Raw genomic sequence first — 27,689 nt, forward strand, 5'->3', positions numbered from 1 at the left:
GGTTGATCCGAGTTTGGGACCTTATGGGTGAAACCTTACAACTGGATGGTGCTGAAGCCAGGTTTTTGGGGGCTCTGGCCCAGGACGTGGCTATTGAACAGGTGTTCGTGAGGGAATCAAAGCCCCTTTCACTCTGGGCACGACTTCTAACGAGTGTAAGAGAGAAGTTTGTTTATAGAGAAATCCTGCAGGAACATCATATTAGGAAGACTTGGAAGACGATGGAAGAAGGAATTTTACGTCTGAGGGAGATGGCAATGATGGACGTGCTTTTTGGAAGAGGTGGGCAAGCCAATAATGACCCTGACAAGGTCAGATGCACACCACATATGTGGTGGGACCTTTCACGCTCGGGGCCAGCTGAATACACCGATTTCCTGGCATCCATGTATAGGGAAGAGAACCATGAAACAGTGGGCGCAGTAGCAAATAAGCTCCGGATATATGAAAGCATGACCCACAGCCCAATGCAGGCCCGTATTTCTGCTGTAGAGACATTGGTTGAGAGTCTCAAGACGCTGCCTGCAGAGGTAAAAGCGATCAGAGAGGAAATTAGGGAAAGTCTCCAAGTGGCACCAGTGCGAATGAGAACCTCTGAAGTCAGAGCCAGACGCCCCCCAGCCAGAGGAAGTGGACAGACCTCACGAACTGAGATGTGGTACTTCCTGGCCAAACATGGAGAAGACATGGGACGGTGGGATGGGAAACCCACCCGTGCCCTTGCAGCCCGAGTACAAGAACTGAAGGAGAATGGAAGAAGGTCAGTGAGAGTAAGTGCAGTCCCAGTTTCCCACGGGCAAGAATCTGACCCACAGGAGGGCACCTCCCAGGTGTACTCATCGAGAAAAGGTTCTGACCGCTATGACCAGGATCAGTGTTAGAGGGGCCCTGCCTCTAGCCAGGTAGAGGCACGGGACAACCGTGTCTATTGGACTGTGTGGATTCGATGGCCTGGTACATCAGACCCACAAAAGTATAAGGCTTTGGTTGATACTGGCGCTCAATGCACATTAATGCCATCAGGACATGTGGGCTCAGAAACTATTTCTATTTCTGGGGTGACAGGGGGATCTCAAGAGTTGACTGTGCTAGAAGCTGAAGTGAGCTTGACAGGGAGAGATTGGCAGAAACACCCCATTGTGACTGGTCCAGCCGCCCCATGTATCCTGGGCATTGACTACCTCAGGAATGGATATTTTAAGGACCCAAAGGGGCATAGATGGGCTTTTGGAATAGCCACTGTACAGACAGAAGGGATTGAACAATTGAACTCATTGCCAGGTCTCTCAGAAAGTCCTTCTGCTGTTGGACTGTTGAAAGTTGAGGAACAGCAAGTGCCAATTGCCACCACGACAGCGCACCGTCGGCAATACCGAACGAACCGTGATGCTGTGATCCCCATCCATAAGATGATCCGTGAACTGGAGAGCCAAGGGGTGGTCAGCAAAACCCACTCACCCTTCAACAGCCCCATCTGGCCTGTGCATAAGTCTGATGGAGAATGGAGATTGACTGTGGACTATCGTGGCTTGAATGAAGTTACCCCACCGCTGAGTGCCGCTGTGCCGGACATGCTGGAGCTCCAGTATGAACTGGAGTCCAGGGCAGCAAAGTGGTATGCCACTATTGACATTGCTAATGCGTTCTTCTCCATTCCTCTGGCACCAGAGTGCAGGCCACAGTTTGCTTTTACCTGGAGGGGCGTGCAGTACACCTGGAACCGACTACCCCAGGGGTGGAAACACAGTCCCACCATCTGTCATGGACTGATCCAGACTGCACTGGAGAAGGGTGAGGCTCCAGAACACCTGCAATACATTGATGACATCATTGTGTGGGGGGACACAGCAGAAGAGGTTTTTCAGAAAGGAGAGAAAATCATCCAGATCCTTTTGGGAGCTGGCTTTGCCATCAAACGGAGTAAGGTTAAGGGACCAGCCCAAGAGATCCAGTTCCTGGGAGTGAAGTGGCAGGATGGACGCCGTCAGATTCCAACAGAAGTCATCAATAAGATCACAGCAATGTCTCCACCCACCAGCAAAAAGGAAACACAAGCCTTCCTGGGTGCCATAGGGTTCTGGAGGATGCATATCCCAGCATACAGTCAGATCGTAAGCCCTCTCTACTTGGTAACCCGTAAGAAGAATGATTTCCACTGGGGCCCTGAGCAGCAACAAGCCTTTGACCAGATTAAGCATGAGATTGCTCAGGCTGTAGCCCTTGGACCAGTCAGGACAGGACCAGACATACAGAACATGCTCTACTCCGCTGCCGGGAATAATGGCCTGTCTTGGAGCCTTTGGCAGAAGGTGCCTGGTGAGACTCGAGGCCGACCACTTGGATTCTGGAGCCGAGGCTACAGAGGATCTGAAGCCAACTATACCCCCACAGAGAAAGAGATCCTAGCCGCCTATGAAGGAGTTCAAGCCGCCTCAGAGGTGATTGGCACAGAAGCACAGCTGTTTCTGGCACCTCGACTACCAGTGCTGAAGTGGATGTTGTCAGGACAGGCTGCCTCTACACATCACGCCACTGATGCTACCTGGAGCAAGTGGATTGCCCTGATTACGCAGCGCGCCCGTATAGGAAAATCAAATCGCCCTGGGATCCTGGAAATCATCACAAACTGGCCTGAAGGTGAAAATTTTGGTCTAGCAGATGAAGAGGAAGAGCAGGTGACACGTGCGGAAGAAGCTCCACCATACAATCAATTGCCAAAAGAGGAAATACGCTACGCCCTCTTCACCGATGGCTCCTGTCGCATTGTAGGGACTAATCGCAAATGGAAAGCAGCTGTATGGAGTCCCACACGACAAGTTGCAGAAGCTACTGAAGGAGAAGGTGGGTCGAGTCAGTTTGCAGAGCTTAAAGCCGTGCAGTTGGCCCTGGACATTGCTGAACGAGAGAAATGGCCAAAGCTTTACCTCTACACCGACTCATGGATGGTGGCCAATGCTCTCTGGGGATGGTTAGACCGATGGAAGAAAACCAATTGGAAACGCAGAGGGAAACCCATCTGGGCTGCCGATATATGGCAAGATATTGCCACCCGAGTAGAGAAGCTGATTGTGAGAGTCCGCCACGTAGACGCACACGTGCCCAAAAATCGGGCCAATGAGGAACATCTCAACAACCAACAGGCAGACCGAGCTGCGCAAGTGAAAGTATCACAGACAGATCTGGACTGGCAGCACAAGGGAGAGCTGTTCTTGGCTCGATGGGCCCATGATGCCTCGGGCCATCAGGGCAGAGATGCCACTTATAAATGGGCACGAGACCGAGGGGTGGATTTAACCATGGACATTATCTCTCAGGTTATCCACGACTGTGAGACATGTGCTGCCATTAAGCAGGCTAAGAGAGTGAAGCCCCTGTGGTATGGTGGGCGCTGGGATAAGTATAAGTACGGGGAGGCCTGGCAGGTTGACTACATCACACTGCCACAGACCCGCCAAGGCAAGCGCTATGTGCTCACCATGGTGGAAGCAACCACAGGGTGGCTGGAGACACACCCAGTGCCTCACGCCACTGCTCGGAACACCATCCTAGGCCTGGAAAAACAAGTGCTGTGGCGACATGGCACCCCAGAACGAATTGAGTCAGATAATGGAACTCATTTCAAAAACAGCTTAGTTGCTACCTGGGCGAGAGAACATGGCATTGAGTGGGTGTATCATATCCCCTACCATGCACCAGCTGCCGGGAAAGTTGAGCGGTGTAATGGACTGTTGAAAACCACTTTGAAGGCGTTGGGTGGAGGGACTTTCAAACACTGGGATCAACACTTAGCAAAGGCTACATGGCTAGTCAACACTAGAGGCTCTGTCAATCGAGCCGGCCCTGCCCAATCAGAACCCCTTCACACTGTAGATGGAGACAAAGTCCCTGTAATACACCTGAGAGGTATGCTAGGGAAAACAGTCTGGATCAACCCTGCCTCAGGCAAAGGCAAACCCATTCGTGGGGTTGTCTTTGCTCAAGGATCTGGTTCCACCTGGTGGGTGATGCAGGAAGATGGAGAGACACGATGTATACCTCAAGGGGAACTTATCTCTGGGTAAGCGACTCATATTACTGTATTTGTAAACACTTAATTATTTGAAAGAAAATTTAAGTTTAATGTAGAGTATCGGCATGGAAGAGAATTTAGGGGTGGATAATGTTGTAGTTTGGGATTATTATGTAAATTCTCTCCCCTGCCACTTAACTGCCCAGGCCAGCGGTTAACAAAAGAAGCAGTTAACTGCGATCGCTGGGGTGGGGGCAGGTTTGTCTCTTTTGGTTTTTTTTTTTTTTTTTTTTTTTTTGGATATTCTGCTCAGTCTTGGCTCGGTGGAAGGGGGGAGTGGGGACTCCAAGGAGGCAGGCTGCCCTGCTGGTTACTGCTGGGGTTTTTCCCTGGCTGTCTTGCCGCTGCCTACTTCGGACCACCTTTTTCCTGCCGTGCTGCTGCCTGCCTTGGATTTGCTGCTTCTTGGACGGGGAACACAGGGGGAAGAGACTGAGTCCATCTGAAAGCCCACTGCTCGTCTGTTTCGCTGGAGAGGGACTGAAACTCACTCTGCAGCCAGCCGAGCTGTGACAAGGACACTTAAGTATAACCTTTTCTCCCGGAGGAAAACCTGCTGGGTTTTGTTGTTTTTTTTTTTTTTTCCTCTTATGGTGTTGGGGAAGTGGGTTGCACTAGTCTGTTTACATATATATATATATATATATATCAGTTATCCTTCTTGTATTAAAATTCCTTTTCTTAAATTTGATAAAGAGTGGTGTGATTATTGTGGAGGAGGCCCCTCCCCTGCTTGTGGGTAAAACATTTTGGTTTTTCCCCTCAAACCGAGACAATTTTTTATATTATATAGTGGCAGTACTGTGGGATAAATTCTCAGGATATTTGAATAGTTTTGGTTTTTTTTAGAAAACAAACCAACAGAAAAAAAAACCCTGGGCATAGTATAGTCAAGGTACTCTTTAAAGATTTTGCATTACATTAAGTAATTGTTACAAGTTTTTTCAGTACCCAGTGCTTGAGCATTTAACTGACCACTTTCTTTTTATTCTCTCTCTTTTGCATATAGTATGATTTTCTTGTGAGCAATCAATTTCTTTTTTTTCTTCTCTCTGATTTAGACTGTGAGGCTCTCTCTAGGAGCCTCAGTTAAGGTGCCCAGCTTGTAGAATTCCTACTTCTCCCACTGCTGTTTTTTGTTTGTTTGTGGTCTTTTTGTTGCTGTTGTTTTTTGTTGTTTGTTTGTTTTAATATATTTTAATCAGTTACTTATGTTTCTCTTTTCCCCAATGGATGCTATAAAAACATAAACAAAGCCTCAAGCTGCTAAGAAAACCTGATGATTATTTGATCCACCCCCGCAGTTAAAAGCAGAATGAACCAGAACAAGTTGCTCACATTCATGTGCTGTTGGGTTTTGAATAGCAGCAAGGTCAGATGCTACAGATTTCCTGGACAACTTGTTCCAGTGTTCGACAACTTCCACAATAAGAAACTATTTTTCTTCTGTTAACTAACAGTGGGGATTTTTTCTTTTTTTTTCTTTTTTTTTCCTTAATTTTGAATTCAAAATCCACTTTAGTGCTATGAGTCTTTCACTTTGAACAACAGGAGGGGCCTTTTTGTCTTACTTATTTCAAAATAAGTTAGAAAAGAGAAGAATTATAGAATCATAGAATCATAGGATTAGAGAATCATAGAATCATGGAATCATAGGATTGTATGAGTTGAAAGCAACTTTAAAGATCATCTAGTATCAACACCCCAGCCATGGGCAAAGTCACCTTCCAGTAGAGTTCCAACATCACCTTTCATGATCGGTAATGTCATCCACTAAAACAGGTTGCAAGGGCCCCATCCAACCTGCTCTTGAACACTTCCAGAGATGGAGCATCCACAGCTTCTCTGAGCAACCTGTTCCAATGCCTGACTACCCACTGAGTAAAGAATTTCTCTCTTACGTCTAGTCTAAATCTCTTATCCTTAAAACTGTCCCTTGTCCTATCACTGACTGCCCATGTAAAAAGTTGCTCTCCCACTTTTTTATAAACCCACTTCAAGTACTGGAAGGATGCAGTAAGTTCTTCCTGGAGTCTTCTCTTCTCCAGGCTGAACAAACTTGTATCTCTCAACCTGTCTTCACAAAAGAGGTGCTCCAGCCCCCTGATCATTTTCATGGCCCTCCTCTGGACTCACTCTAACAAGTCCTTGCCTTTTGTGGACTGAGGACTCCAAAGCTCGATACACTACTTCAGGTGGGTTCTCCAGGGTAAAATGTAGAGGGAGAATCACATCCCTGAGCCTGCAGCCACTCATTTTTGGATGCTGTCTAGGATGTGGTTGGCTTTCTGGGCTGTGCACACACACTGTTGGGTCATATACAGTTTTGTGATTCACAAGAGCCTCCAAGTCCTTCTCTGGAAGGCTGCTCTCAATGAGTTTTTCTCCCAGTCTTTACTCATGCCTGGGATTGCCCTGACCAAATAAGGTATGCTCTCTCTTCAGCTATCCTTTCTTTTATCTGAGATACCTATCTTATATAAGTTTCTCTGAGGTCTCATTGGAAAAAAGTTTGCAACATTTTCAAGTGAGAGATTTCACTGAATGCGGGGTTTATGTATTTGAAGGCTTTATGGAATCAGGGAAAAAAAAAGAGGATGATTAGAGGCCCTTTGTCTGGCCCTTCAGTGATATTTTCAATGAGTATCCTAAGGCTTAATATTTAGTAACGGAGAGGTAATGCCTGCATCAAGAACCAAAGGAATGGCTTCAGTAATAAGCAGCTCTAGTAGATTGCCACATTTTCTAGAGATTAGGGACTAGAGTGAAATGTAACATCAAGTTTTTGTTTATGTATTGTACATGTGCTTATATATGAAATATGAAGCCATTAAAAAAACCCAAAACAACCAAACCAACCATAGAAAAAAACATCAACAAAAATCAGTCAGCTTTTGAAATTAACTTCACACTGTTAAACATACTCCTAAAACACTGATATAAATAACAATAACTTTAGTCCTGAGAATATGACTTTATTCCACCAGGCCTTGTAGTACTGCATAAGTAATGGAAAGACTTTTAGTCAACTCTGAGTTCACTTCAATAAATGGGAGGTCACCCAGAACCTGCTCCCTGCTGGTCCTTGGTTTCTATTAGAATAATGTAACTTCTCCAACTCGATTGCTGGCTAATGGAACTCTAAAATTTTAGAATGTAACCTTGACAAAATATATTGGCTTGCAAATAAACTGTTTCATTTGATATTATCAAATATGAAATAAATAGATGCAAATATTTTGTCCTGTCTTGTAGTTTTAAAGCAGGGTTTTCCCTGTTGTCTACAAAGATGAAAACTATTTCATGTACAAGGTTATTTCAATGATGTATGAAACGCTGCAAAATGCTATGCAATCCTGTGTGTGAGGATGCACTGTAATATTTTAAGTAATGCAATTTAAGTTTTAGAGTTTCTGTTAGTCCTAAGAGACTTTTATAGTTGAAACCTTCTCAAGTATTTAATCCAGGAGTTTCTCAAAAAAAAAGACGTACTGATTTTTTTCATTCTTCAAAAATAAGAATAGTAAATAATTTTTTTTATTGTCAGAATAAAATTTGAAATATCTTATATCCTGAATCTGTCATCCTTATCTTCACTGAATGGAGCCTTATACTTGAAGGAATGCAATTGGTCTTAACCCTTATAGAGTCTATTAAACTGTCTTGGATTGGTTTTGTCTGAACTTAGTGCAATAATAGAATATTTGAGCTAAAAGTGTGGTTGCTATAATCTCACTATTGAGCATTGAAAAGAAGTAAATATTGATTACTTGAACTACTCTCTACAATGTACCATTACCCATTATAAACACCTCATTTATGAGCCTAAAATTATGTGGACTAAACCCAGAACAAAATAGTTCACTACTTTCTGTAATTACTGCAGTTATCATAATGCTTATTAGAAATAAAAGGAAAAATAAAAAAAGAAAAGGAAAAGGTAAAAGGAGCACCCTAAGACACTTTCAGTAAGTAAAAGTCACTAAATCTGAAGGAGAAACTCAATATAAAACAAGCAACATATTTTCAAAATGGTGCCTATAAAGAATGTCATAACTAGATGCTTTAATTTTATACCTAAATTTACAATAGTAAAAATGTAAGGGGAAAAAAGACAAATAGAAATTAAATATCAATTATTCTTGTAGTTTTTTGTTTTCCAGAGACAGATTTTGTGTTGATTTTTCATGAAGGTATGATATATTGGATTTCTCTTTTAATAAGTTTTAGCAAATATAAGATAATAACTTTTTATATGTTGGTAGGAGTGGAAAAATAAAAAAAAAAACAAAACATGTTCTTTAGTTCAAAAGACATTGTTACAGAATGTGATATGTGAGTGCTTTGTTATATACATATCGGCAGTAAGCAAAAATGAATAAAGGATGGAACAAGTTGCATGGACATGCATGTATTTACACTTGAAAGCATTTGAGAGTAGTTTTGCAATAAGAATGTTATAAATATCCATTTTGTCAAAATAGGAGCACTCAGCAGTAGTAATGGGAACACAGCATATGCCTCTTTCTGTTCCTTTTCCAGTGGGTTAATTTCCTGCAACAATGTATTGCAGCAATGTCTGGGTTTTTTTCTTAAAACCAAAGGGCCGCAACTGATCTAGATCCTTATACAGCTAATTCCTTGTTTCAGGACCTACCTTCCCTAGAATACTGACTGGTTACCATTGTTTATATGGTTGGGTATTTTCTTTTGCATTCATATTGTATGGACTTTTGTCTCATAATTTTGAAATCACATAAATTTTTTATAGAAATTATCAATAGGCACACTATTAGTTATTTTCTTCATAGTAAATATTTTAAGGAATTTTCTAATAACCTGGTATTTTTAGAATAACTACCTTTAAAAAAATACTGCAGTATGAAATCATAAAGTATCTAAAAAAATGCTCCCCCTGAGCATATAAAGTAAGTCAAGCTTATACTGAGTTCCATAATGGAATGAGATCACTGCACAGTTTACATTGAAGAAAATGGCCATGGCTACTACTTGTTCATGATATTGATGTTAGTACATGCTGTAAATTTAGCTTTTTCTTTGAATTATGGCAAAGTACTCTGATATGAATCAGAAGCATGAAGCCTACAAAGAGAATAAAAGCCTAAGTTTGTGGAATGAGTGGGACCAGATTAATTAGTGATCCCAGACTAACTTTTTAAGGCAATGGCTTGGGTGAGTTCAGATAAAAAGCTGGTTTGTATAAGTTAATTATAAGTAATTTTTACCTACTAGAAATATTGAGGGAAATTTTTTGCTTGTGTGTTTGTTTTTCTTTTGTTTAGGTTTTTTTTTTGTTTCAGTTTGTTTTGTTGTAGTTTTTATAATAAAATAATGGGTTTCTGCACTCCTTGGCAAATCTCCTCCCCTTAGCAACAGAGACAAAATAATATTTATTGGCAGTTACTAAAATATATATTAGGTGATACCTGCCATACAAGGAGAATTATGGTGCTCAATAAAAATAGGATGATCGATAAAAAGGTTTATCTTTCCTTATATTCTGCTTCTGTAAGATCTTTGCTCATAAGATTAACCATTTTTTTTCAGAGAGGTAGTTCAAATCATAGGATGATCAGATCCCTTAACATTTTGCTAATTAAATGCAAGGATTACAAAGAAAACTGTCCATTAAATATCTTGAATTTGAAACACAAAATTCTCAATAATAAAGTGAATTATGTCTATTCTATTTCATTGTGTATAATTTTGGTATATTTGATGTTAGCCGTTGTTCCCAGTTGATTGTTAGCAGTCATTACATATAAACCAGATTTCATAAAATTGAGTATCATAAAGTAATTCAAAAAACTGGCTAGAGAAAAGATTAGCAAAAAAAGAGGTAAAAATAAAATTAAACCAGAAACTATTTTTGTGTCATTTGGAACATCTAATTTAGGTATCTTATTGAGAGTCTAATCCACAAAAGATATGCTCCTGGACCCAGAGTACCATCCCAACATCTGAAAGTATATTTCTTGCAATGACTGATATATCAGTCTCTTGATTTGAAAAAACATAAATTATACTTAATGTAAGCCCATAATAAAAATTTATTCTTAGTATCCTCATGTTCTACAAATCTGATGGTTAGAGCATCAAAAGAGAAGAGTTAGAATATGTAAAGCCCAGTCCTTAGCTAAATTGGATTAATCCCATGCCTCCCATGGCTGAGGAAAATTCTCTAAGTACTAGATGAGTTAGTTGAGACCACCTGAGGATCCAGGTAATTGTGTTCTCCATTTCTTATACTGTCTCACAGATACTGTGAATTGAAGAAGGTATGATTCCATGAAAGAATACAAGAAAAACCTAAAGAAGTTTTAACTTAGAGAGCATTTATCTGGGAAGATCCTTATGTTCCTCTGAATTGAAGATCTCAGTTTTTTAATCTGCCAGGGATTTTAGGATTTTTCATTTTTAACAATAGAGTGCAGCTTTTTAACATCAAGCTTATAATAGCTTTTTAAATGGAATGATGGCATGGGAAAAAAAATAAAACGGAAGAAATACCAGCTGACAGGTCTGACGTAAATGTGACTGATCTCTCAAAGAAATCCCAGAAACTAAAATTCAAATCTTCCTGTTAAATTCTGTCATGGGCAGAAGGGAACCTATCATTTATACATGGAGCTGATGTTTATTGTTAGACCAAATAATGCTTTAACACTTTTATTATATATGCTTTATTTGTATCCATTAGCCAGCTTATCTATTTGTACCGAAAAGTTTCATTAAAAAGGCTATAAATAAATTTCATAAAAATAAAGTATTTATTCTCTCCCTTTGTCATCATGTTTTCCTTTCAAATGTCTATCTTCAAAAAACTGTACAACATATTTAAGGTGAAGTAGAAAATAATCACTGAAATCATGGGTATGCCCTCCTACACCAACCATTCCAGAGCCCCACTCAAGGCTTTGGGGTTACATTTCTCCTTCCCCAGCCTCTTGTCATCCCATCAGGAGGCCCTGTGGAGGAGGTCCAGGTGTCCCCTCCCCTGTGACACAAAGGGCTGCTATTCCCCTATTCTGTGTCTGTCTAGCCATTACCCCCAGCCAGTGAGGGTCACTCCCCATGCCAGGTACCCCTGGGAAGCATCTGGATAGCAGGAGAGGAGGAGTCTGCTCTAACTATCTCTGACTGGCTTTAACCAGGCCCAGCTGGCTCCAGCTGGCTGCTACCACCCCTGACCCTGAAAGAGACCTGCCCTGGCCTGCTCCTGCTGCGACTGCATCAGGCCTGCAGTGAATTTATTTGCTGTATTTTCTTTTGTGTGATATATTAAGTGTATTACACATTCTCCAAATATGAACACATTCATAAATAGCTGAACCCCTTCATCACTGCCCTCATTCATCCTGTGTTTTACCCATCTGGTTGTCCTCCCACCCACAGTATTCCAACCAGGATGCAGGGATGGGAAATTGCTGTAGTTGAAGTCAGTGACCCTCATTCTGTGCCCTTCCCTTGTCCACAAACCGTTTTTTACCACAGAAGACAATCCAATTGTCTAGGTCAAGTTTACTGATTACCTTTGGACTACTCCCAAAGTCTTATCCTTCAGGTACCCAGAAATGTGCACCAAGGGAAATCACACAAAATTTTTCACAGGCACTGAATTCAGCCTAAGAGGTCTTCACAGACCTGCTTGGTGGCAGGACAAGGGTGTAATCTGGAATAGGAGAGGTCCTGACTGGAAATGAGACTTTTGAAGGCAATCATGGTAGGCTTCATCCTTGGGGGTTTAAAAGATTCACCTGGAAAAACACCCAGGCATTCAGCTGTGGCCTCAGAGCTTTGGCCCTCTCTGAGCAGGAGTTGGACTGGAGACCTCTCAAGGTTCCTGAGAACCTGATTTTTTTTTGTGATCATGTGATATTAATTGCCTTTCTTTCAAATATAGTCCCTTTTAATTCTTTCTTTCAGGGGACCCCCTTCCCTCCCCTCCCCACACATTATAAACAAGCAAAAGATAGGACAGCAACACAAAAGGAGATTTAAATATCTTCTTGAAAATGCCTTTTGCTTTCCATTCACAGCAAAAAAGGTGGTTGTCATTCCTATAATAATCTGAAAACCAACCCTATGGGAATCTTAAAGCTTGTTTTAGCAAAAGATTCTTATTTGTTTGTTTTCTTTGCATGAGCTTAATATGATAGTTTAATAATGCATTTTTGAAGTGTTTATTGCTTTCACACAATAAATACTATGAAAATGCATTGGCAATATGTTTGTTAAAATTAAAATTTTGAACTAGATCAGATCAGATTTACTTTGGGGGATTCAGGAATAATTCAAGTGAAAACAGTGGACTAAAGTGCAGCCCTACAAGACATCACACACTTCCAAGTCATTCAAAAAACCAAGACAAGGGTTGTTTCAGTTGGGTTTTTTCCTTCTTTTTTTTTGGCATTTTCACTATCAGGTTTTTTTCCTTCTCCATTTCCTTCTCCTAACTTCAAAATAATAATAACTAGTTCCTCATTTAGACCAAGAGCAAACTTTAAGCTCCAATAACCACTGCTTTCTAGGCCCCAGACTGATGGGTATGTATTAACCAGTAAGGCACTCCCAGCATAGCCTATCATTTTAGTATGTGACAAGTAGCCACTCTAGTGAAATAACAAGCAGTAACTAGTAGAACAACATGCAGGTAAGTATTAAATAGCAACATGCAGATTAGAATTAAATATCAGTAAAAATATGGACAGTGGGAAGTAAAATGAAACTAATTATATTGCATTTCAGTTCAGGGAAATATTTTTCTTTACGTTGCATCTTTTTCTAATAAATATATATATATATATATATATATTCTGTTGTTTGTTTTCAATCTCTTTGAAATGTTGCAAAAGCCTGCTTAAAACAAGAAGAGAAATACAAGGGAGAAAACCCCTGCAAGTAGGCATTTATTTGAATACAATTGTTTTGTTAAGGATTGTATTGTGTTTTCTGTCCTTGAAACTAGAAAACTTATTTTAGTCTCTTTGTAGCTCTAAGTGAAATAACATTGCAATACAACATAGCAACATTAAAGTATAATGTCTAAAGAGGTGTTTTCTAAGTGAAAACCTCTGTCCCTAATTATCATCATAGGAATGTAGCTTTTCACTATTGGACTTAAAAGCTTGATAATATCTTCACTGGGAATATATTTTTTACTGAAATTTAGAGCTACTTCTTCCTCAATTTAAGAGGAAATAGTACTGTTGAAGAAATTTTGCCATTAATTCTCAAATGTGGAATTTCTATAATCTGAAACATCTTTAGAGAGTGACCCTTAGAAAATTATCTGATAACCATTGTCTTTTCACAGACTCTTGAGGAAATTAGAACCTAAAGACTACGGATGTTATTTACTTGAGTGATGAAACAAAATATGTTCTTATCAGTGTTTGTACTTGTCATGTTAAAAGGAAGAGGGAGACAGAAATGCAAAGATTTTAGTCTTAACTGTATTAGTATAAAGTTAATAGCTGTAAATGCCCTTGGGATAATCAAAGCTTTATGAACCCAGCACTGTTGACTAAGGGACAGCACATAGACTGGAAAGATTTTTGACTCCCTATGAGGACCTCACTTAAACCAGGGAGAAATTATTAGCAATAAGTGCCTCCAGAAAAACTGGAGCCTTTTGAACCCAGCACTGCCTGCTGAACTAGGACAGAACACAGGCTGAAAGGTTTTCTAACCTCTGATATGAGGACCACACTTAATAGCTAGAAAAGAACTTTCCTCACAACAGCTCTCGAAATAACAATTATTAATACAAATATGTGACAGTTTTTGTGGATTTCGCGTTGCCAGTGATAACATTTAGCTGCAAGATTGTATTTAATTGACAATAAAAAACCACAAAAGAAACCAGCACAAAACACATTTTACAGAGACAAACACACTAAAGTCAAGTTACAATGCAGCAATGTATCCCATTTTCACAGCAGACAGAAACTAGTAACAAAGAACTACTAACTAAAAACACAGCCACCTAAAACACTTATCTAGACACTCTTTCAATAACATAGGACAATATAATATCTTGCACACCACTCTTTCTGTAACACAAAACAAAAAGAACAGAGCTGCTTCTCATTAACACACATGTTGAAAAAGAAACTGCACATTGAAAGTAGCAAAGTGTAAAGCAAGTCACTGTTATTAGTAATAAGGTAGCAAAACACAGTTAGTAAAGGAGATGCTTATAAAGTAAGAATCAAAGTAGCTGTTAGCATAAGATGTAGGATAGAATGTATAAAGGAATAAGCTTTGTAAGAAAGTAAAATTAAGAAAGGAAAGTGTAGAAAAGTAGAAAGCACATGGTTTTCTTACCCCTACATTGCTCCAGGAGGTAGGAGGAGGCAGAACAAGCTGCAGCAGCTACCTCAACAAAGACATGACATTTTCCCCTCTCTGTTGGACTTTAAACTCCACACTTTTTATACCTCTTTTTTTCTCTTTCATGTGGTTTCGTGTGACTATATCAATGTTTTGGTGGGGTGATGCAGATGCCTGAGAGAAGGTGGTCTCTTGAGTGGTTATAGAAGATATTGCAAAGGGGGCCCATGTCATTCCATAAGCAACACTCCACCCTTTGTTAATCTTATCAGTTTGAAAGCCTTTGTCCTTGTTAGGAGCACACCTCCAGGGAGCTGAGGGGTTTCCCTCAACCCATCCAGGCTTATCAGGGGCCATCACTCCACAATACTCTTCACTGATCAAGACATCTGAGAGAAAAATCCTGATTACCAGATGAGATAATATTGATTTGTAACTTCTATTAATGAATGGAAGCCGAGGAGAAAAATGTGAGGACAAGTGATCTTCAATGGGGAACTGGTACAGATTTTTCATTTTAGTTTTTTGTTTGTTTGTTTGTTTGTTTGTTTTAAATAGGTTAAAATCTATGATGAATGTCAATATTCTTACCATGATACTTTGGCTGGGTCTGGGTGAATTTTCATTGTCAGTTCTGGCCTTATTTTGCAGTATTTTGTTTACAAACTAATAAACAAATCTGTTTGACATGAATAATATGTTTGTCTGAGTCACTGTCTTACTACAGTGGGACTCACATTCATTGTGTACATATCTGAGATGGATGCAGGCACCTTTCTTGGGTCTAAGTCAAAGAAAACAATAAAAAGATTGTAAGCCAGAATTCAGTTCCTTCTCATTACATGGTACAATCAGGTCATTCTTTACTTCATTTATTTCCTCCTGATAAACAAGCAACAGATAAAAAAAAAAAATCATCCCTGATGCAATCTACTTTTTCTCTCACTGTAACTATCTAAAAGTTAGATTGTCTTTTTGTCTTTGTTCCTTCTCTAGTCAGTAAAGGAAGTGTAATAAAACTAACTCAAAAATAAATATTTAGTAGTTGTGATAAACTTGTCCCCACAATGAATATAGAGGAAACTCAAACACCTTATTCATACAACGTTCAACAGTTTTAGATATCAACTTATAAACTGTGGGAGTAGTCTGCAGTACCCACTTTCGGTAACGTGGTTTAAGTAAAAACAACTGATATGATAGAAAATAAATGGAGATAGTGTATGTGAACAGAATAACCAAAACTGACATTTCTGAAAGTCTTGGTCTCCAAAAACTGGTAATGTTATAAAGAATATAGCATGAGTTTGGAACAACAATCAGGAGAATTAAACAGAAATGAGGGGAATACCTGGAGACTTTTTAAACAAAGATGTCATAATGCTGTGAAGAGGTTTAGACTGATCAGCCACAGTTACCTGAGAGATTCTGTCTCCAGTGGCAGTGCCCCTAGGACACCCAGGACCCTGCCCAGGTTGATCAGCACAGCTGCTACCCAGCATCAGGCTAGCAATGCAGAGGCAGTCTGCAGGGACCCCACTTTGGGGTGCAGGCATGTAAAACACTTAAAGATCACATTTACCTTATATACTGTCAAGGTCACAGAAGAAACTAGCCATAATAAGAGCCACCACAGCAGAAACTTGAGATAAGCACAGAGGGGAGGAACTTGCAACAGGAAGGTGCTAATTCCAGGCCTGGTGAGGCAGATCTGGGTAACATCCTTGTTAATGCATTTGGACAAAAATTCCTACTGTGGCAGACTGTGAGAAAGGAAGCAACTGTTTATATACAGGCCATGCCAAGCTATGGGAATGACATATATGCCCCATGAACATCCAAAAATTGGACTGTATAAAGGTGATACCCCAGAAGTACGACTTAGGGTCTTCCACCACTGGCAATACCAGAAGAAGAAGGACCAACAGGATGTTGCTGAATGTATGGGGTGTTGAAATCTTTCTACTTAATCTGTCTCACTCTCATTCTCCCCCCCTTTGCATTTCTCTCTGTCTCTCTCTACCTCTCATTTACTGTTAAATAAAATCTGTACTATTGGCTCCAACATATGGTCTCATTTACACCTTAATTCAGGCAGAGGCATCTCACAGAATCAAAGAATCATAGAATCAGCAAGGTCGGAAAACACCTCTGAGATCATTGAGCCCAACCTTTGACCTAACACCACACCTTGTCAACTAGGCCATGGCAGAAAGTGCCATATCCAATCTCTTCCTAAATACCTCCAGGGATGGTGACTCCCCACCTCCATGGGTAACCCATTCCAATGCTCAATCACTCTCTCTGCAAAGATCTTCTTCTTAATGTCTGACCTAAACCTCCCCTGATGCAGCTTAAGATTATGTGCTCTTGTCCTATATTTGGTTGCCTGGGAGAAGAGATCAGCACTCACCTGGCTACAACATCCTTGCAGGTAGTTGTAGAGAGTGATAAGGTCTCCCCTGAGCCTCCTGTTCTCCAGGCTAAATACCTCCAGCTCCCTCAGTCGTTCTTCATAGGACTTGTGCTCCAGTCCCTTCACCAGACTCATTGCCTTTCTTTGGATATGCTCCAGCACCTCAACATCCTTTCTAAACTTAGGGGCCCAGAACTGGACACAGTATTTGTGGTGCAGCCTCACCAGTGCTGAAAACAGGGGAAGAATATCTTCCCTAGTCCTGCTGGCCACACTATTACTGATACAGGCCAGGAGGCCATTGGCCTTGGCCATATGGGCACACTGCTGGCTCATGTTCAGCTTCCTGTCAAACAGTACCCCCAGGTCCCTTTCTGCCTGGCCACTCTACAGCCACTCTGTCGCAGCCTGTAGAGCTGAATGGGGTTGTTGTGGTCAAAGTGCAGGATGCGGTACTTGGTCTTGTTGAACCCTATGCTGTTGGATTCGGCCCATCTATCCAGACTGTGCAGGTTCCTCTCAGAGCCCTCCTACCTGCCCTTAACCCTTAATAATCGCATCTTAACAAGGCACACTTCCTGGGGTACTTCCTCAGTTGTGGGTACATTAGTTGAATTTCAGGAGCAGCAGGGGAACACACAAAAACTGGGTCAGCATGTCTCCTGCAGGAGTGTGCACATAAGGGAGACCTCAAGGCTGTGGAGGAGGGTGAGCTTGTAGCTGTGTATGCATGTTATGTGAAGTCATTAGAACTTTTGGATGTTAGTTATGGAGGAGCAGTGTCAGGACCCTGAGAGTCACTGATTGGTATTATTTCTCATTCCTAGACTTCCTTAAGATCACCTAAACTGCCCTTTCTTGTTGCTGGTGGCCTTAACACACATTTCTCCTCAGGGTGGGTCCTGGGAGAGGTCCTGCTGTCCCACCTGGGGAGTCTCACTTGGCTCCCATCATGACTCTCCTTACAGAGTAGCTCCATTTTTGCTGCTCCCTGACAGGTAGATAGTATTTGTATATAGTTGCTAATATTCAATAGGTGTCTAGTACATGATTTAGCTGTTTTATTGGTTATATTGATCCTGAATGTGTAGTTTACGGATTGCTGTTAATTATGTCACTAATCAATAAACCCCTCTGATCCTGATTTGATATAAACCACAAGAGGAGAGTAGCTTTTCCTTGCAACAGCAGGGGGAATAAAATTCAAACTAAGCACATAGGTTTGCAATCTCTACTATTGAATTTAATCTTCTCATTAGTATTCTGCACCTCAAGGTCATCCAATTCATTTTTTGAGGGGGAGAGGAAGAGGAAAGTCTGTCAGTGCAGTAACAATATTGCACAAGTTGTGCCATTATGAAATTTTATTAGCAATGATCTTGGAACATATATATATATATATATATATGTTGTATGGCCACACTTCATGAATGAAGATTTAGAAAGGGCTCTCCCTATGTAGGTGTGCCCTTTGAGCCTCTGCAGTGGATTTTTTAGGTGAGGCACAGTGTGTGCAGAACTGGCCCCACTGTTTAAGTCCTAAGGTCCATTTGCCACAGCTGAGCGAGCTTGGACAATGACAGTGAAGTCCTCGGGACTGCCTACAGCACCCGTGTTATGGGTTTAGCCAGGTAGGCCTAAATTTAGGCTTTAAAGTTCAGACTAGGCCTGGAACTGTCAGCTGACTTCAGCTGGGCTGAGCTAGCTGCTGACTTCTAGCCAATAGTTTGGTATTCCATACCATATTACAACATCATCTCGAAAGGGATAAGAGCCAGCGTGTGGGAGTGGCTTAGTCAGTTCCATCATGGCTGAAGTACCATGGCTGAAGTACAGACAAGACATAATGCAGCTCCTGTCTTGCTAGAGTAGGCCCTGCTGCTCCTGCTGCTACTACTTGCATTTTGTTTGAATTCAGGGAAGTAAAAACATTTTGTTGTTATACTTTGTTCCTTGCTGGGTGTCTTTTGGGGTGCTTATAGATCAAGAGTAATGTAACCGAGGGAGACAGGCTTTTGGACCTGAGAGATGACTCCACAGGAGTTAGCAGCAACAGGCCACTTTATTCATACACACACACACTTATATACATCTTTAAGACTGTAACCTTCCGGTGATGACACTTTGGCACTGATTATTGGCTAATAATGCTGTTTACATTACAAAGCCTCTCATAATTGGCTGACCATGCACATCTGCTGAGAAAGTCGGCAGCAGCCTTTTCTGATTTCATTAATTAGTTCTTAAGGCTACAGCACACTGATTTACATAGGCAGTTCAGCATATAGCTTGCTTTTTAGGTGAAATACCATATGAAATTCCAACAGAGTAATAGAAACTGGTTTTGGTGGGAAGTAAAAATTGTTGTTATACCTAACTTGTGTAATTGTGTGTTATATTGTAATTTTCTCTTAATTTTCACTTTTCTGCATAAATATATATAGTTAAAGCATAAACCTAGTTTGAGTTTTTTTTTTCCTTTCTTCCTTTTCTTAGTTTGAGAAAGAAAAGCTCTAACATTCTGTACTTGGGCAGTTGGCAGTTTGCCAGCTCAACTCAAGACAACCTGGTACTAACTGGGGCTGACCCTGCTTAGCATCCAAGATCTGGCAGGATTGGATGGCAGGGAGGCATTTAACTGCCTAGGGACAGTCCCCACTGAGACTCAAACTCAGGTCCTTGGGATTCAGAGTCCAGAGTGCTCTCCTTTACACAATGGGGTGGCCATTATCTATCTATCTATCTATCTATCTATCTATCTATCTATCTATCTATCTATCTATCTACCTATCCATCCATCTATCTACCTATCTATCTAGGTATATATATATGTGTGTGTATATATATATATATATATATATACATATATATATATGTATATATATATATATGTATATATATATATATTGTTATAACAGTACTCAATTTGTCAGTACTTCACTGGTAACCCTCTACTGATCTTCTGCCTCTGGCTTGCACAAGGGTAACCAGTTTCTTTAGTTATTTTATTACTGTATTTTACTATAACAGATCCTGAAGTAGAAAAAGACAAATTATACCATGTTCTCTTTTTTAGGCAGATAGGTATCCATCAAAGAAAGGCATTGCATTCACCCATGATGAAATCTACCAAGGGATAATCTTTTCTTATATGTTATCCCATTTTAATTTCCACCCTTCTGGATAAAAAAAGCAAACCAGAATATTCCTCTTTTTCTTGATCAAAACCCGTAATGTCGTGTACTGACTCTTGGCTATATTTTTTTTTATCAAAAACTCTAATTTCATAAAATCAAATAAATAAAAAATAAAATTTGCAATTTATTGGAGAGGAGAGGAGAGGAGAGGAGAGGAGAGGAGAGGAGAGGGAAGAGGAGAGGAGAATGCTATTGAATATTAAAGATATTAAAGCTTTTATTGTTGAACACAATGTCATTTGGTATGGAATATCCCTTTGTTTATTTGTGATCAGCTGTCCCTGTGTTCCCTCCCAACATCTTTTGTACCCCCATCCTACTCACTGGTGAGGTGGAGTGAGAAGCATAAAAGGCCTTGATGCTATGTAAGCACTGCTCATCAACAGGTAAAAAAGCATCAGTGTGTTATCAATCTATTATTTGGGTCACAAATTCAAAGCACAACATCATACAAGCTACCATTAAGAAAATTAACTCTATCTCAGCCAAAACAAATACAAAGCTTTACATGAGCTTCATTATAACTATTGGGCTATTATTCATAGCAATGAAGCAGCACCACCATTTTGGTCCACAGGCAGCTTGGCCTGTGAATTTATTCTCTGAATCAGCCTAACTTTCAAGCCAAACGGATATTTCAACCTCAGGTGCTGATGCCCATAAATGAAAATGTCTGAGATATGAGAAAGCTACGCAGCAATTTTAAGTGCAACAGTCAGCAAGTCCCTTCATTTTGCATTTTACTTCTTTACAACATACACTTTGAGAAAGACATATTTAAGACTAATTGTACTTTGATTTACTGGCTAGCTTAGTTAAAATGCATGAGGGAAGTGTGTTTTGGATCAAATTAAAAGTGACTGCTTTACCTTCCTAATCAAAATAAAACCAGGGGAAAAAAATACCTAAAATAATAATTAAACCTAAAATAAAGCATTTGCAATCAACACCAAAAACTCATGGGTTTTTTTAATATGTAATTTGCCATGAGTAATTTAAATTTTATTTTAAGAAATTAAAAAAACCCAACACTTTGAGTAGAAGTCTTGTTTAGATTCAGTGATGAAGGTTCTTGAATTATTTGCCTGATGGTGGCATCTAATACCTGTGTAATTTTCCAAGGGTGTACCAGATACCTGAATGGGACAAATAACTAAGAGGTTTATGTGACAATCCTCTGTTTCTTCAAACAGTATTTGACACATATATGTTATTTCACTCACAATTATCCACATATAAGCTTGATATCTAAACCCAATAACAGCTGAATTCTAAGGAAGCTGGCTGATGTCACTTCAAGGCCAACCATCATAATCTTTGAAAAACTAAGGTAATTGGGAGAGATGCCTGAGAACTGGAGGAGTGTAAAATACGTCAAGAATGAGAACCCATGAAACTACAGTCCGGACAGATTTATCTTCATCCCTAGGAAATTTAAAGGAATAACTAACCATGGAAAGTATCCTCATAAATGACAGAAAGGAGAAGAAAGTAATCAGTAGTCAGCATGGACAAAGGGAAGTTGCACTTGATAGTTGATAACCCTGATAATCATCAAACATCTGGCTTCATAGACAAGGGGAGAGACCTAAATATTGTCTACCTTGTTTTCAGTCAGACTTTTAATATTACCTCCCATGAGATGCTCGTGAAACCGAGCACTCTTGGGCTGGAAGAACAGACCATGAAGCAGACTTAAAACTGCCTGAACATTCAGGCCCAGAGCCTGGTGGTCAGTGGCACAAAGTCTAGTTGGAGTCTAATTACTTCCAGAGGTCAATACTGGCTCCAGTCTTGTTCAAGATCCTCATTCATGATCTAGGTGATGGGTCAAAGTTTACCCTCAGCAGATCTACAGATAACACAAAACTGAGAGGAATACACTATTGATACACTAAAGCATTGTGTTGCCATCCAGAAGGACCTCAATAGGCTGGAGAAATGGGCCATGAGGAACCTCAGAAAGTTCAACAAGGAGAAGTGCAGAAAATGCCCTGAGGGTCCTGATGAACAAGTTCAACATGAATCAGTTTGCCCTCGTGACAAAGATGACTAGTGGTATCCTGGGCTTCATTAGGAGGCATATTGCCAGCACATATGGGGAGGTGATTTTGTCTCACTACTAAACACTGGTGAGGTCACATCTGGAGTTCTGTGTCCAGTTTTGGGCTTCTCAGTATAAGAGATGGAGCTACTTTAGAGAGTCCAACAAGGAACCACAAAGATGACTAAGGAACTGGATCATTTATCCTATCAGTAAGTGCTGAGGAGGCTGGGATTGCTTAGAGAAGAGAAGGATGGGGGGATCTAAACAGTGTGTACCAATATCTGAATGGAGAGTGTAAAGGAGATGAAACCAGGCTCATTTCAGTGGTGTCCAGTGACAGGAAAAGATACAGTGAGCATAAACTGAAACACAACGAGTTCTATTTGATCATTAGGAAACATTTCTTTAGTGTGATTGTGACTGAGCAACGGAATAGTTTTCTCAGAATGGCTGTGGAGAATTCATCCTTGGAAAACGGAGATTGGGTGGAACATAAGCCACAAAGAAATATCATGAACACCTCTGCGTATGGCATATGTGCTAGAATCTATAGAAAGAAATATGTAATATGCATACACTTGTATTATTAAGACAAACTACTTTTAAAAAACCTGTAAAATACAGCCAAATTGGAACGATTTTGTTGAGTGACAGGTTATGTTTCTTTCTTTTTCTAAAAGTTATATTAACATGGAAATTAAATTAGAGTAGATGAGAGATGTAATTAAAACTGAAATTTCTAAAGATTCACTAAATATTCAAATTTCAACGTCATAGGTTTCTGTCAGATGGAAATGTGACTACTTTGATTTATTATACCATAGAAGACATTGAAATTACTGTGAAGAAAATTTTGTCAACTAAAAATGCTATTGAAGGGTAAATGGGATCAAAGTCATAAAGTTAAAGGTAGTACCATTTCTGAAAAGTTTCTCACAACTATATGAACTTCGATACAAATTTATGAATTACTTTTAACAAAATACCAATTAAGAAGCTGTAGCTTTTCTTCTATTTGCAAGAATACATTAAAGAATGTAAAGAATACTCTTTAGTAATTAATTAAAAGGACCATGTTGAACAAATTACTTAATTGCTAAGGAAGGACAACTTGGCAAAAACATCTGCCTTTTTTACATAAATTTAGAGAAAAAGGAAAAAAAAAGAAAAAAAAAAAAAGAAAAGCATTGTTGCATTGTCTTATTTAGTCCCAGGAGACAAGGGAGAATAAAAGCTTTCTGATATCAAAAAGTAATTTGTCTTGTAGTAATAATAATTATACTGAGTTTTGGACTTTTGACCACATTACAAATTCACAAGAATTTCTTAAGGATGTGTACGTACTTGCATGTGTAGAAGAGATGGTTTTCCCTGACTACATGATATTTTTCCAGGTGACAAAATACATTTTCTCTTGTTAAAATTCTTTCAGTTTTTCAGTTGGTTAGAGGACCCTTTAGCTTTACTCTTCATTCTTAATAGCATATTTTAAATTTACATGTCTCCAGTGCCCTCCCTTGCAGTGTTCAGTGAAAAGTTCTTAGTATGAAGGGAGATCAGTTGGCACTGTCCAGGTTCTGAATACTGGTGGCAAGCACATTCAAAGAAAGAGTGTAAATCCTGTGACATCTTATATGACTCAGAAATGGGTGTTACTGTGCTCTTTATGATATATTTTTTTACTTTTCTCTTATACTTCTCAATTAACAGTGTATGACCTTATTGTGCTCTTTCAATATGTAAAGGGGGCTTTTAAGAAAGGAGGAGAGAGTGTTTTTACCTGGTCCTGTAGAGACAAAATAAAGGGCTATGATTTTATGCTGGAAGATAGTAGATTTATGTTAGAGATAAGGAAGAAACCTTTTGTGGCGAGGCTGGTGTGACAATGAAAAAAGTGGCCCAGAGAAATTGTGGAAGTCACATGACTGTAAGTATTCAATAGAGTCAAGTTGGATGGGGCATTAAGTAAACTGATCTAGTGAAAGATAGCCCTGCTCATGGGAAGGAAGTTGAACTAAAGGTCTTCATAGGTCGGGAGGGTAACTAGTTGATTATTTTATTAGTGCAAAATTAAATAGAAATACTTTTGATTTCAATATATATATGTTGTATATTAAAAATTTGTATAAATATAATATTTAATGGTAAGTCTAATATATATATTATGTATATATATATATGTATAAAAAGCATTTTTTTTCCTGAGGACATTTCAGCTCTTATCATTTTCATTCTTTCTTGCTGTGGGAATTCAGTGGTAGCCCTTTCAATATGTGAATAAAAAAGCAAACAAGAAAAAAAGAATACCATTTACCCTAGTTACATCCTACTGTGGTTGCAAACTCTGCATATATTATGCCTGTTGTGATTAATTCAATCTTGTAATTCTGCTGAGAATGCAATTAAAGAAATTCCAGCTCTATACAAACTCTTTTAATTAAGTTCCAATGAAAATAGTGTTGCAAGCTGATGACTGTTTTTCATGGAATATTTGAGAACTAAGACTTATGACAATTTTATTCCTTTGACTTTTTTGTCACTCAATCAATATAATTGTATTTCTAAATAAAACTAATGAAGAAAAAAAAGTACAAAATACAGTAAAGAATGGCATGATGGTGCTGATAAAAACAATACTGTCATTTGACAACAGACTGCTGATGTTTCATACTGATTTTTTTTATTTCATTTTTTTCCATTGTGATAACAACTTTGGGGTTTTTTGGAGGGCTGGGCTATGTTTATAAACTGAATCTGTTAAATTTTCATTGCAAGCCGTATCCTTGGCGAGCAGAAAAGTTTTCAAAAGGGCAAAATTTCTTGGGAATCCAGAGAGGTCCCATATGAGTGGAAGGTGGGGAACATTGTCCAAATTTTCAATAAGGGCAAGAAAGAGGACCCCAGAAACTATAAGCCCGTCAGGCTCACTTCTGTCACTTTTCAAAGTTATGAAGAAGATTATTCTGGGAACTATGAAAAAGCACCTGAAATACACCACAGTCATTGGTCACAGCTAGCATGGCTTCATGAAAGGAAACTCCTGCTTATCAAACCTGATTTCCTTTTATGACAAGGTAACCCACTCAGATGATCAAGGAAAGCCAGTGGTATAATCTGTTTGGATTTCAGTAAAACTTCTGATACTGTTTCTCACAGGATCCTTCTAAACAAAATGTCCAACTCACAGCTGCATAAAAACATCATGTGGTGGGTGAGCAATTGACTCACAGGTTGAACACAAAAGGTATTAGTGAATGGGGTGACATCAAACTGGTGACCTGGTGACCAGACTGGGGTTCCACAGGGTTCCATCTTAGGCCCTGTGCTCTTCAACATCTTCATCAATGACTTGGACACAAGACTGAAAGGGATACTAAGCAAGTTTGCAAACAACACAAAACTGAGAGGAGCTGTTGACTCCCTCAAAGGCAGGGAAACCCTGCAGAGAGACCTCAACAAATGAGACAACTAGGCAATCACCAACTGTAGGACTTTTAACAAGGGAAAGTTCCAAATTCTGCAACTGGAAAGGGGCAATCATGGATGTTCGTACAGACTGGGAAATGAGATGGTAGAAAGCTGTGCTGCGGAAAGGGACCTGGGAGCCCTGGTCAAGGGCAAGTTGAATCTGAGTCAGCAGTGTCCTGGCAGTCAACCATGTCCTGGGGGGCATCAGACACAGAATTGCCAGCCAGTTGAGTGAGGTGATTGTCCTGCTGTGCTCTGCACTGGAGCAGCCTCACCTTGAATATTGTGGCCAGTTTTGGATGCTGCAATGTAAGAAAGATTAAGCTCTTAGAGATTATCCAAAAGAGTATAAAGAAGATGGTGAAGGGCCTTGAGGGGAAGCTGTATGAGGCACAGCTAAGGGCACTTGGTCTGTTCATCCTGGAGGAGACTGAGGGAAGACCTCATTGCAGTTACAACTTTCTTGTATGAGGAAGAGGATGGGCAGGCACTGATCTCTTGTCTGTGGTGACCAGTGACAGACCCGAGGAAGTGGCCTGAAGTTGTGTCACGGGAGGCTTACGTTGGATATTAGAAAAAGGGTTTTTCTGCCAGAGAATGGTTGGGCAGTGGAACAGGCTCCCCAGGGAAGTGGTCACAGCACCAAGCCTGACAGAGTTCAAGAAGCAATAGGAAGATCCTCTCAGGCACATGGTGTGACTCTGGAAGATAGTCCTGTGCAGGGCCAGAATCTTGCCTTGGTGGTCCTTTTGAGTCCCTTCCAACTCAGCATGTTCTGTAATTCTGTAATATGGATGAATTGTGATGCAAAACTCCTGCACCAGATTATTTTCTTGGGATGGTGAATAAACAGTGACATTATTCAATCACTAGAGTCAAATTTACCTAAAAAACACTTGCAAAATTATTAAAACCTTTTGATATCACCATAGTCAATGAATAATCTGAAAAATAGTACATGAAGGAAGGAAGCCTGTCCTGTGCTATCTCTTCCAGAAGAAAGACATGCATTTTTTTTTAATAACTGCAAGTAAATTAATTAATATATTGCCAAAATTCTCTATTCCAGCACCTTCTGTGCTATTTCCTTCTTTTGCAAATACTTTTGAGAGACAAGTCCTTCTTTTTCCTTAATTACTTTAGCTTTATCTGAGCAAATGAAATTCCCAGGTCTTAACTAGAAATCCAAATGAATATCTCTCCTAATCCCCGCAGAATATACTGATTATTCCTTAGGGAATTGTTTTTAAAATCTTTATAAGTCTGTAGAAGATAATTTTCATGACCAGGTCAAAATCTAATTATTAATAACTTAACATATTTGTCATCTTTTTTCTGTTCCAGTTTTCTGTTTTGCTAGTCCTAGAAAACAGAACAGAAAAGTCTGTATATTTTTATCTTAAAGAGAGATTCATTAGGTAGATTGATACTGAGAAATACCACCACATAAATGAAAATATGAGACCAGTTCATCTATTTTGGGAATGAATTCTGTGCTTGGATTTATTTATTAAATTTGTTACATTTCTTCTTCAAGAATTATTTTTTATTTTGGTAATTGAAGCTAAAGCTCCAGATGCTAGCTAAACTCCTGATGGTTTAGAATTTTTCTTTAATAGATGAAATTATTCACATGTATTGTGAAAAATGATTGTTAGAATGTTTGCTATTACAGGTTACAAAAAGCAAAGGAATGAAAAAAATACTCATATTTCCATGAATGGTGATTTTGTTCTTAATCCCCACTTAATGTTCCAAACCAATAAGCTTTGTTTTCAAAATATTTGATCATACATTTCAGAAGGCCCAATCTTAACACTGTGATGCAGTTTATAAGCTTCCATAATGAAGGTGAAAGGAAATATCAGTATATCTAGAAATTGTAAAAAAGTCTTTATTTAGGTTATAAACCCTAACTTAAACAAATGCTATATCTGAAGTGTCATACAGTTAGCCTAATAGAAACTGAAGTATTTAAGCCTTGTTCTTAAAAAAAAGTAAAAGGGAACTTCCTTGACAACCTAAGGAAAAAAAGTAGAAAAAAAAGAAAATTAAATTAAAAGACCAGTTGCTAATAGACTAAAGTATTTTTCTTATATTTAATAGAAATCAGAAGTATAGAAAGAAGTACCGTAA

Source organism: Pithys albifrons, chromosome 1 (genome assembly GCF_047495875.1).
Source record: "Pithys albifrons albifrons isolate INPA30051 chromosome 1, PitAlb_v1, whole genome shotgun sequence".
NCBI lineage: Eukaryota > Metazoa > Chordata > Aves > Passeriformes > Thamnophilidae > Pithys > Pithys albifrons.